The sequence below is a fragment of the Agelaius phoeniceus genome, chromosome 14, assembly GCF_051311805.1.
Source record: "Agelaius phoeniceus isolate bAgePho1 chromosome 14, bAgePho1.hap1, whole genome shotgun sequence".
NCBI classification, from domain to species: Eukaryota; Metazoa; Chordata; class Aves; order Passeriformes; family Icteridae; genus Agelaius; species Agelaius phoeniceus.
The window spans coordinates 2,122,108-2,133,678 of record NC_135278.1 but is presented as its reverse complement, the minus strand read 5'-3'; positions in this window follow the sequence as shown (position 1 = coordinate 2,133,678).

Here is an 11,571-nt window from a genome sequence, read left to right as displayed (position 1 = left end):
TATCCTGTCGCACTACCAGGGTTCTGTGGTGTGTGTGGAGAAATGACAGCATTAAGGACAGCGACAGCACCCATGGGTGGGGCTATCCCAGGGCCAGACCTGGGCATATTTGATCAGAAAACCCCCCTGGGGTTCCCCTCCTGGGCCTCCTTTTTCCAGCTCAGTGCAGCCCTCAGTGTTCTGGTGCTGCTGCTCCTGAGACAGCACCAGGAGGATTTTACTGGTTTGATGTATCCTGACCTTGCAGGAAACTGAGGCAGGGACAATGCCCAGGGACATTGTGCCCAATGTCTCAGGGCAGGGACCACGAGTCTGGGTTGGTGTGTGAGGGGTGGGTGTGAGCAGTGGGTTCCTCCTTTTCCACATCTTGGGCTGGATCCTCTCACATCCTTCCCCTTTACACCTCCGTAGCCTGACAGCATATTCTGGTGTTTGTCTTCCTTCCCCCATGTCTGCACTGGAAGAAGAGAAAAACATCCCTGTGAGTTGTGTCTCTCCTTCCCTCCCCAACCTCAGCTCTTTGTTGCAGGTCTGTTATGCAGAAAACACCAACAAAATGAGCTTTGGCAAATAAAAAACCACTGCTGGGAGCCAAGGAGTCACCTTGCCAGCCCAGCTCCCTCCCAAATCCCAGCTCACCCTCTTTCTGGGACCCACTCCAAGCAGGGGCTCTGAGTATGCCTTTGAGCCACTGCCTGGGCTGTTTCAGGGCAAAACATCTGGAGGAGCTCAATTTTGTGGCTCATTTCCAAATATAACCATTTAAACCAAACTGCTTCTTTATATAGAAGTATCATTTAAAACAATTATAGAGACTAAATAATGGAATCCACAGGCTCAGCCCTGCCCAAGGGCACAGCATTCCTTGGGACCTCCTGAAAGGCAGTGCCTTGATGGGAAAAGGGAGAATTCCTCCCTGGGAACAGGGATTTGGTGCATCTCCCTCTCTGAACCCAAAATCCCAGCCTTTAGCACAACCAAGTAATTGAATAATTCATTGTTCCCCAAGCTTTGCTTGGAGGTTTTTAGCTTTTACTTATTTGATGAGAGTTGATGTTGCCAGAGCAGTTTGGAGCTGTTGGAGTCGATTTATCCTTCATCCTTCTTCCTTTGGGGAACTGACATCCTTTAGAATAAATGGAGAGAGGAAAACACAGGGTTTTTAGCAGAACAAGAGAGTCCAGAAGGTACTGATGTTTGCAAAATGTAAATTTGGTCTGAGGATTTGTGTGATCCCGGGATTTAGGTTCATTATTATTCCCATATTATTTTTCTTTGGGTGGTGCTCCTTCCCTCCTCCTCACTTCCCCTAACAATAGTGGAGCTTTCCTCCCTTTCCAAAGGGTTCTTTGGAGTGGCTGAGAACAGAATACATCACCTTCTCCCTTTCCAGCTTTTTTAGCTCACCAAATATTCTAAAAATACCCAAATAACAAGAACATTGCTGTTTTATTTTCATCTTTGTTTCCCAACAAAACCCTCCAGAGAGAAAACTTCAGCTCCTGGTACCCAGGAGTGCTGAGGAGTGGAAATGTGGGGGCTGCCTGCAAACAGACGAGTTCATGGGAGAAATATGAAGGGTTTGAAAATAGCCTATTTAGTCACTGGGGTTTCAAGAAAGGGATGGAGCTGGAAAATTCCATCTGGAAGGGAGACTGTGTGTGTGTGTGCACCGTGCCTGCCCTGTTTGTCTGCAATAGTGGATAAGAAACGTCCTGGAACGGCTCAAAAATACCTTGTGGGTTTTGTCTGGATGTTTGTTGGTTTGTGTTGGGCTATTCATGCCTCTCCATCTCCAGCAGCCTGGAGAAGAGGGGACAGCAACCATCACCACCACCTGCAGCGCTTTGGGGCACCTAAACATGTTTTTGCCAGGAATCCTGGTCGCCTAAATAGGTTGTGTGTGTTTTTTCTGGATAGGGCTGCGGAAAGTAGGCACCTCAAGTGGTGCTTTGAATGGAGCCTTTGTCTGCAGCAAGGAGTGGGGAGGAACATGGAAACACCTGAGCCTGTCACCAGCCTGTCCCTGCTCGGGGCAGGGGCACGGCTCTGCAGGCTGGCCGGGTGCTGTCCTGGTTCAGGGCAAATTTTGGAGAGAACCCCCAAAGGGGCTCCTCTAGGAAAGCAGATTCAATTGGCCCCTCCCCGCAACCAGTCTGGGGGAAACTACCTCCTTGGAGAAAAGTGGAAAAAACCTGTTTATTAAACAATAAAACCTAAACAATATTAAACAATAAAACCCCTTGTTGCTCCAAAAGAGATGACAAACTGAGAAAGTCCCCTCCCTCGGTTGCAGTTCAGCTCACACAGGCTCTTATCAATCCCTCCGGTGCTGGAAATGCTGCGGGCCGGGCCCGGCCTGGTGGGCCACAGGTACTAGCTGCCGGTGCTCTTCTGGGTGTTCAGTCCAGAGCAGGTTTCAAGAGGTCCAAAGAAACGGGAAAAAAGAAAAAAAAACACAGTCCAGGGAACTTCCTTGCCTCAGCAAGCTAAAACTAACTAAAAGCAAAGGAGAGCTCTGTCCCACTGTCTGTTCATCCACAGACAACACAGTCCAGGAGCAGGAATGTGGAGGAGTGAGTGCAGTGTCTGAAAACAAACTGCTGCTTCTTCTCTCCCCCCTTCACTCTCTGGAACAAGTCTTAAAGGTGCAAAACTTATTATGCAGCATAAACAGAACAAGACAACTGGGGATAAAAGCATCATATAGTCAACCTAGGATAGGTGCCCAGGCCCGTGCAGAGGGCCCGGCCAGGAAGCTGTGGAGGCAAGGGCTGACTCTGCTGTTTTGTCTGCAAGGCCCAACTCTGCTGTTTTGTCTGCAAGGGCCATGGCAAGCACCGAGGGCTTCGCCGCCGTCTTCTACAGCGAGCCGGGGGTGCTGGGGCTGCTCGGCAACGTGGTCAGCGCCTTCCTCCTGTGCCTGCAGAACTTCACCGTGGCCGCCACCGGCCTCGGGCCTCGCGCAGCAGAGCAGGTCCTGGCAGGTGGGTGCTGCTGCTCAGGGTGGGGTGGGTGGGCCTGAATGTCCCCTGAGCTCTTTGACGGTCATCCCCATGAGCCAGTGGGCACCACTGGTGGGAAATGTGGGCTGTGTCCATTGTGCAGGTTGGTGTGCTCCTGGGGATGGCTGCTCCTCCTTCCCCAGCCACAGGGCCAAGTATTCCAGGTGCCATTCCCTGCTAGATCCAAGCTGTCCTTGAGGCCTGCTCAGCACACTGAGCCAAGGGGCTTAGGGGCCACGCAGAGAAATTTCCCATAAAGGTGGGAAGAGGGGCAGGCAGAGGCCCCATGGCTGCTCACAGGAAGGCCATGGGACCTGCTGTGGGGGTGTGCCCTAGAACTTCCTGCAGCTCCAGCCTTTTTGTGCTTGGCTTCACACCTGACCTATTCCTGCATCCCTCAGGTGTCCACCTCATCCTGATCGGAGGCTTTGTCCAGCTCCTGGCTGGATTTCTCGCCTTCCGCAAGTATGACCACCTTGGAGGCGCGGCCTTCCTCACCTTCTCTGCTCTGTGGAGCAGCTATGGGGCCACGAAGGTCCTGTCTGCCGCGTATCCCTCCCCAGAGAACACAACGCTCCCCTCTGGAAATGCCAGCCAGCTCCCGGCCGCCGGCACGGCCCTGCTCTCAGCCAGCCAGAGCTCCGTGGCCGGGCTGGTGGCCTACATTGCCATCTCCTTCATCCTGTCCTTCTGCTCGGCCACCGTCAACTACATCATGCCCTTCATCTTTGGGGCCATCGCGCTGGCCCTGAGCTTCGAGGCGGTCGCGCTCTTCGGGGACTGGGCCCTGGTGGTGTCTGGGGTCCTGGAGCTGGGCATCGTCCTGTGTGGGCTGTATGGGGCTGTGGCTCTGCTCCTGAAGGGCATCACCCAGAGGTACGTCCTGCCTGGCTTTGGGCACCCCCTTTTCAATGTCCTGCTGCTGGGATCGGCACAGAAAAGCTCCTCCAAGGCCCTTGGGGAAGAAAAGAAGAAGAACACCAAGTATGCAGAGCCGATGGCCCTGGGGAACATCTGCGACACTGTGTCACCCTTTATATTTGCCTTTTACTTCTTTGGGTACATGAAGACATTCTGTGTGGGGGCAGCGTGGATTTCCATCATCTCCAGCTGCCAGCTGCTCTCCAGCTTCTACAGCTACCTCAGAGGGGACAGCTACCACACCACCAAGTTTGGTGTCCACAGCCTCCTGTGGCTGGTGATGTCCTGGGAGGAGTTTGTGCTCACCACCTTCCTTGGGCTGCCCGTGGCTCAGGACAGCAGGCTGGGAATGTTTGGAGCGTGGTTCTTCCTGGCCACTGCCTGCCTGCTGTTTCTGATGTCGACCCACAAAGACACCCTGGAGATGCTGCAGAACGCCTCCTTCATCCTCCTCACCTTGGCCTTCATCCACCAGATCCCACTGCCTGGCGCCCGGCCCTTCCTGGGGGCCGCCTGCAGCCTCTGCACCGCGCTCTCCCTGTACGCCACCTTCGCCAGCCTCATCAACTCCATCGGGGAGAAGGCTCTGATTCCCGTGGGCACCCAGGCCGTGCCCAGCTCAGCTCTCCAGGCCATGCTGGGGGCTGCCCAGAGCTGGCTCTCAAGCTCCAAGGACATCCCCAGCGGCACCAGCGCTGCCGTGCCAGACTCGTTGTTCTACATCTGCAATGGCCTGGCAGCAGCAGCCGCCGTGCAGGGCAGCGTGGGTGCCCCAGGCAGGCAGCTCCTCTCCATCCCCTCTGTGCTCATCCCAGGGGCCCTGGGGCAGCTCTTCGTGTGCCGGATCCAGGTGCAGGGCGGGAAGAGGTTCGGGTCCGTGCTCCCCTTCTGCTACGCTGCCTTCTGGGCAGCCTGGACCTGGCTGCGCCTGGCAGGTAAAGCACAGGATGGTTCCTGGCTTAAGGGGCATTCCCAGGGAATTTCAGATTGCTTTCTCTGATGGAATTCCTTCTTTCCTGAGAGTCAGTGACATCAGGTTTACTGATATTCCTTCTTGGAAAAAGATAATTCACCAATCACCCCGGTTTGCATTTGGTTGCCATTGCTGCAGGCACTTGGTGCCCTCAGTTCCAGGAGTTCAAGTTGTGTCTTCAACTCCAATAAAACGCAAGATTTCCCTGCAAAAACATTGTGAGACAGGGCTGGCTCTGGGCTGTTATCTCAGAATAACAACTCAGGAGACGCTTTTAGGCAGTGAGAGGCTCCAGGTTCTGGATTTCTCCTTCGGGAGCCTGGAGAAGTCTATCCCAGCTGATCACAGCCATGAAAGAAGCTCTCAGAAGCTGAGCCTGGCTTTTAAAAGCTGCATTTTGCTCCAGGTGGGCAGAGTGTTCACACAGCCTCCGTGCCAGGAGCTCTTAAAATGAGCACCTGTGGGGACAGTTAAAGCTGTGGCTTGGGACTTGTGGCAGGAGCTGCTGGAGTGTCCAGCCAGGCCCTGAGTATTCCAAGCTGGAGGTAAAATCCAGAGCTTTTTTTGGACAACTGTCACCAGCCCCACAGTTAATACCTCAAATACTTTGCGTGGCAGAAGCAGCGGGTGTCGGTGAGGGAGGGTTTTTGGGAGGCCACCATCCAACAGCTGGAGCTGTGGTAATCCCAGCTGAGGCTCTGCCACTCTCCTGCCACTCTCCTGTCACGCTGCTCTTTGTGGTTTGCTCATAACCAGATGTGCTGCTTCTGTTTCAGGACACTTGCTGGACATCGGGGCAGGGCATACCGAGGGATTCACTGCTGGCTCCGTTGCCTTTTTGGTGCTCAATGCTTTTTTAATCATTTTGGGTAAGTCTCAGAACCACGTGGGATGTTTATTGAGGGGCATCTGGGGTCAGATCATGAATCCTGCTGTGATTGCTCCATGGTAGAGATGCACCAGTGAGGGAGGCTCAGCTCTGCCTGTCGCTCTGATTAAGCAAGAACAGAGATGTTTTGCCCACAGCCAGTAACAGAAGCTGAGCTGGGCTTAAGAGAAACAGCCCCGAGGGAATGGAAGAACATCTCAAAGAAAATAAAAGGATCAAATCAGGTGAAAGTGTTCGACGCACTGGGCCACTGGCTCCAATCCTCAGCCACGCTCCAGCCCAGCTGGTGTAAATCAGAACCTGCTTGGCTGCCAGAGAAGTGTTTTCCATGTGAGCACAGTGTCCTGGCAGATGAAGGGTTTGGCAGTGTGTCTGTGGAACCTGAGGGCTGAACAGACCCTGGCTATGCCTCTTTGTTCCTCCACCAACAGGGAAATCAGAGCTGGGGTTGCTCGGTTCAATCAAACAAGCCTCAGTTGATTTAGGAACTCTTCTGCTGGCTCATGGACATTTTATGGGCCGTGCTTGATGTGGGTCTCTCTTGTTTGTGTTTCTTTCCACAGCTTCCTCTTTTAATATGGTGCTTCTCTGCCTGACCCTGGCCATGGAGCTCTTGACTGTTTGTTTTCTGCTCTTTACGCTGGAGAACCTCCCTTTGCCATTTGAAAGTGAGTTTTAGGGGAACTGGATATTAAACCTTCACCCACAGAGTGCAGGGAGTGGGTCCTGGGTTGGGGAGCAGTGTGGGGAAATCAAGCAGGGTGTTCCTCTTTCCTTGGAAGTCTGGGGTGTGTGCAAGCATGACTGAAGAAGGAAACCTTTCCTCCTATCACCCTCAGGGCCTTGAGGTTCCAAATAAACCTGATACTGCTGGATCAGAGCACCTCTAGAGGTTCTGTCCAGCTCTGCTTCCCAGTGGATGTTCCCTGAGGTGTGGGATGAGCTGGATGTGCCACAGCTGTCAATGGCTGCAGTTCTGCTGAAGCCTTGGCTTTGCTGCAAGTGACAATTTAAGTTTTAATTCCATGGAGTGCTTCAGCAAGGGGATTAGCGGGAGCTTTTCCACCAGGACCTTGTCACCACAGAATAGAATCACAGCACCATGAAATCCAAATGACTGAGCCCAACCATCCCCACAGCACTGACAAACCCTGTCCCCAAGTGCCCCATCCACACTATTAAATCCCTCCAGTGATGGGGATTTGTTGCAGTGTGATTTCCTATTTCACCTATCCCAACCCTCCCAGGTGTGCCAGCCTTCCCCCTCCCCCTTTTGCCCTCCTGCCTAAGAGCTGTCCATCAATCTTAACATTCCAGCAAGGGCGTCGTGTGGTTGACAGAAGTTCAAAAGATGCTCCTCAGGTCTGGGCTCATTGGCCTGTCCAAGTGTCTGTATCCCTTGAGCCTTCCCCTCCTCACACCTGGTTGGCCCTCACCTGTCCTCTCCCCTCCCCCTGTGCCCGGGGCTTAAAAGGACATGAGACCATGTGGCTGTGGTCTGTCTGTGAGCTGTTACCACATTCAGAGGTCTACCATGCTGAAATAAAACTCTGGACTAAGTCTCTATGACAGAACCCGCTTCTTTTCTCTTCACTGCTGCTTGAACCTTTTCCACCAAAGGTAAACTGAGTTCCTACTTTGCCTGGATTTGTTCCAAGTGCCCAGCTGCAGCATCCAGCTGGCCAAAGGTATCTCTGTGGTGGAAACACCACAGCTGCCACCTTTGGTCCAGCATCTAGGTCCAGAAGAAGCCAGGCCCCCCCACACCCGGAAACCTCGGGGTCTAATATTTAATAGGGATTCAATCACCCTTTCTGCCTCTGACTCTGGGATTTTTTCCAGTTGTCGTGCTGAGCATCCTCAGTGTCATCTGCTTCTATGGAGCCATGGCCTCTCTCACCAACTGCATGTTTGGGAAGGACCTCCTGATGACAGGACCTCCTCTGCTCACAGTAAGAGATCTTGGCATGGTGGTGTAGCTTCCTTGCTCAGAGGGGATGTTCTGGGGCCTTCAGTGCAGATTCCTGTGGAATTTCCCTTCTGCTGAATCCTTCAGTGCTGTTCAAAGTCCTGGTCACAGCACTTCTGTAGGGAGCTGTGAGCTGGAAATGAGCTCTCTTCCATTAGGAGTAACACTGGGAAAAGGGGCAAGGGTGTTCACAAGACTCATACCTTGCTCCTGGGGAATCAGCCATCCCCAGTCTAAGAATTCCTCATAAACTGAAGTATTAAAGCCATAACACTGGGAGCAGAGAGCTTACAAATTTCCCAGACTGGACAGCAAGAATTCCCCATCTTTTCTTAGCTTCAAACTCCTTCTGCCATCTGGTGTGTCTGCCTAGGGCAATTACCCCTATCTAGGGTGATGGATTTGCCAGCTCCAATTCCTGCTGCAGAGAAACATTTCCATTAAGTCAGCGTTTCGTAGGAAGGCACTTGAAACTCCATCTTGGTCTGGAGTTTGGATTCTTGAACAGTTTCTTTAGGTCACTTTGGAGAGCAGCCATTTCCCCAGGAAGCTGTGCTGGGTAGGATTCATCTCCTCTAACTCAAGGCATTGGCAGTTGAAATGTCCACCCTGAGCTGCTCTCTTTGACTTTAAAGATTGGAATTTCATCCCCTGCTGTGGGAGAAGCATTCCTAGAGGTGCTGCCTGTGACCTTGGACAGCCAAGGGATCATGGCATGGTGGATCCCTGCATTCAGCTGGGTGCATTCCTCCCCTGTGTTCCATATTTTTGCTTATTCACTGCCTCCTGATTCCTGGCAGGTCCAGAGCTCCAGGAAGGACAGGGAGGATCCCCTGCCCTGTGTCTGCCCCAAGTCCCACCTCACGAGTGGCCTGAGAACCATCGCGGAGCTGCTGAACACGGGGGCCGTGTGTGGGGTCCCCACAGACACCGTGTATGCCCTGGCAGCCTCCTGCAAGCACCCTCAGGCCATTGAGAAGGTCTACAGGATCAAGGTGGGAATTCAGGGATGTCCCTGCTAAGCTGGCTCTGTGTCCTGTCCTGAGTTTCTGCAGAAGCAGAAGGGGATGCCCCTGGTTTCAGGTTGTCCCAAGACTCAGGAGGTGACCGTGGGCAGAGTTCATGGCAGCCACACCAGAACATCAGGGACCATTTTCTGAGCAACCCAGGGTACAGCCCCTCTGCTCCAGGCTGGAGCACTGGTAATTAGGCAGTGACATCCCTGGGGATGGACAAAGTACAGCCCCAAACAGGAACAGCCACTCACAAGCGGGTCCAAACCTGTGTTTGTCCTCTGTGCCTCACGAAGTGCTGAATCAGAATCCCAGGGCTACATTACCCCAGACTTTTGGAGCCATTCAGTGCTGGAACCAGCCCCAGAGTTTGCACCTTCAATCCAGCTTTTGCAACCTGGCCCTGTCTGCTGTCCATGAGGCAATTTCCTGGCTAGCCTGGAGAAATAACCATAACAGACGATCTCAGCTGGCCGAGCGCGAGCAGCGGCACAAAGGCCGTCTCTTCTGCACTGCCCTGGTGCCAGTGCTGACCTTCCCTGCCGATGAGAGAATACAAACAGAATGTAAATACATGCCCAGTTCCTGAGTCATTTGGCCCCATTGAAGCTGATGTCAGTTGAGGACTGAAATGACACCGCTTTGCGAGCTTGTTTTATTTCCCCTCCATCTCCACTGCTGGTTTCACACTGAACTTATTTCACCAAGCTTCTTTCAAAGCTCATTGAAGAGGGGTGATAATGGAGATGTTGGTTTGCAGGGGGCTGAGCTCCCCATCCCTTATCCCATCACAAATTGGTGTGTTTGACCTTGGTTTACATCAGCAGAAGTTTGGAAAAAATCAGGCCCCTGGTGCAACATCCCAAAAATGCTGATACTGAGTGGAGCATCGCTGTCCCTGTGATGGATGTGCTTAAAGAGGGGGAATTGGATGCATCCCAGAAGTTCCCAAGGGCAGGCTGCTGCTCTGTCTCCTCTTTAATTTGCACGTGCAGATCTGAGCTGGGGCATCCATCACAGCTCAGCATTTGTGCAGACACAGCATCTTCCTTGCCTGGAGCTCCTGCTCCATGGGAAACACACAAACCAGGATCCCAGCAGGCTTCAAGGCTCTCCAGGCAAACTTTCTCTCCTCATCTATTTTCCTCCTCTGTTTTTTTCAGGACAGGCCTCAAGAGAAGCCCATCTGCATCTTTATTTCCAACCTGGAGCAGTTGCGAGCAGCTGCCCCGCCCATCAGCCCCCTGCTCTGGGAATTCATGGAAAATGTTTATCCCGGCGGCATTGGCTGCATTATCCAGAAGGGAGAGTGGCTGAAGAAGTTGGGTGAGATGAGCAGCACAACCCTTCTGTCCCCCTTTCACGTTTTCAGCAGGGCAGGTCTGCAATCCCAACACTTTTTGGGATGTGATGGAGAGAGATTCCCATCACTTTCTCCAAGAAATCCTCCCCGGAGCTCCCAGATGCTTTGGTGGATGTTTAGCAGAGGGTGTTAATCAGCTGGAATGACTCATCAAGAGTGGGAGCAGCAGGATGAGCTCTTTAACCAGAGGCAAGGGAGGCTCCTCAGCCTGGGAGGGTCCCCTCTCCCAAGCCCCCTGCTGCTCACTGGAATGAGCAAAGCAGGGTGGAGCAGTGTCCAGGAGATGAGAGGGTTCTGATGGTCATCCCTGCTCATCGCCTCTGCCTCCAGCACACGGACACAGGCAGGCACTGTGAGCACTGGGATGATTCACCTCAACCCTGGCTCCTGGGCAAACAGCAGGGAATGAGGGAACTGGAGGGCTTGGAGCACAAGTCCTGTGAGGAGCAGCTGAGGGAGCTGGAAATGGGCTCAGCCTGGAGCAAAGGAGGCTCAGGGGGGACCTTCTGGGTCTGCACTGCTCCTGACAGGAGGGGACAGCCGGGGGGATCAGGCTCTGCCACCAGGGAACAGGGACAGGAGGACAGGACACAGCCTTAATCTGCACCAGGGGAGCTTTCAGTTGGACATTAAGAAAAAAATCTTCCCAGAAAGGCTGGTCAGGCATTGGAAGGGGCTGCCCAGGGAGGTGTTGGAGTCTCCATCCCTGGAGGTGTCCAAGGAAAGCCTGGATGTGGCACTTGGTGCCAGGGTCTGGGTGACAAGGTAGTGTTGGGTCACAGGCTGGACTTGATGATCTCAGGGGTCTTTCCTGACTCAGTGGATTCAGTGATTCTGAGTTAACCATGTTTAACAGGCAGAGGAAGGTGGTGGAGGATGGGAGGGTGGGCAGTGGTCACAGGAAGTCAAACTTTGGGATATAGGGAGAACCTGTGTCTGTGGAAACAGCTGTGATGTCTCCAATTGTGAATCATTTCCTTTTTACCCAGTTGGACCCCAAACTGTAAATCTGCTCTCACAGACTTCTGCTCAGGAACTGACATCCAAAGAAACACATTTAGTTGGTGCATGGAGCTGGGTCACTTCCAAAGGCAGCAGGAGATCCCCCCTGGTGCCACGACAGGGGCTGTGCCAGCTGTGCCCCTGCCAACATCCTCTGCCTGTCCTTCCAGGGGTCGGAGCAGGATACAGCAGGGTGGGAACCCAGGACAGCATCATGATCCGAGTCCCTGACCTGACGGTGCTGGTGCACCTCATCGACATGACCGGGCCCTTGGCCATCACCTCGGCCAACCCCAGCGGGGAGGTGGACAGCACCCACCACGACATGGTCATCTCGTGAGTCCCTGCTCCCTGGCAGTGCCACCCTCCTGCTTCAGAGCTGGCAGAGCTTGCTTTGGTGCCCTGCACCGTGGGGAACCACCTCAGCACGAGGTCA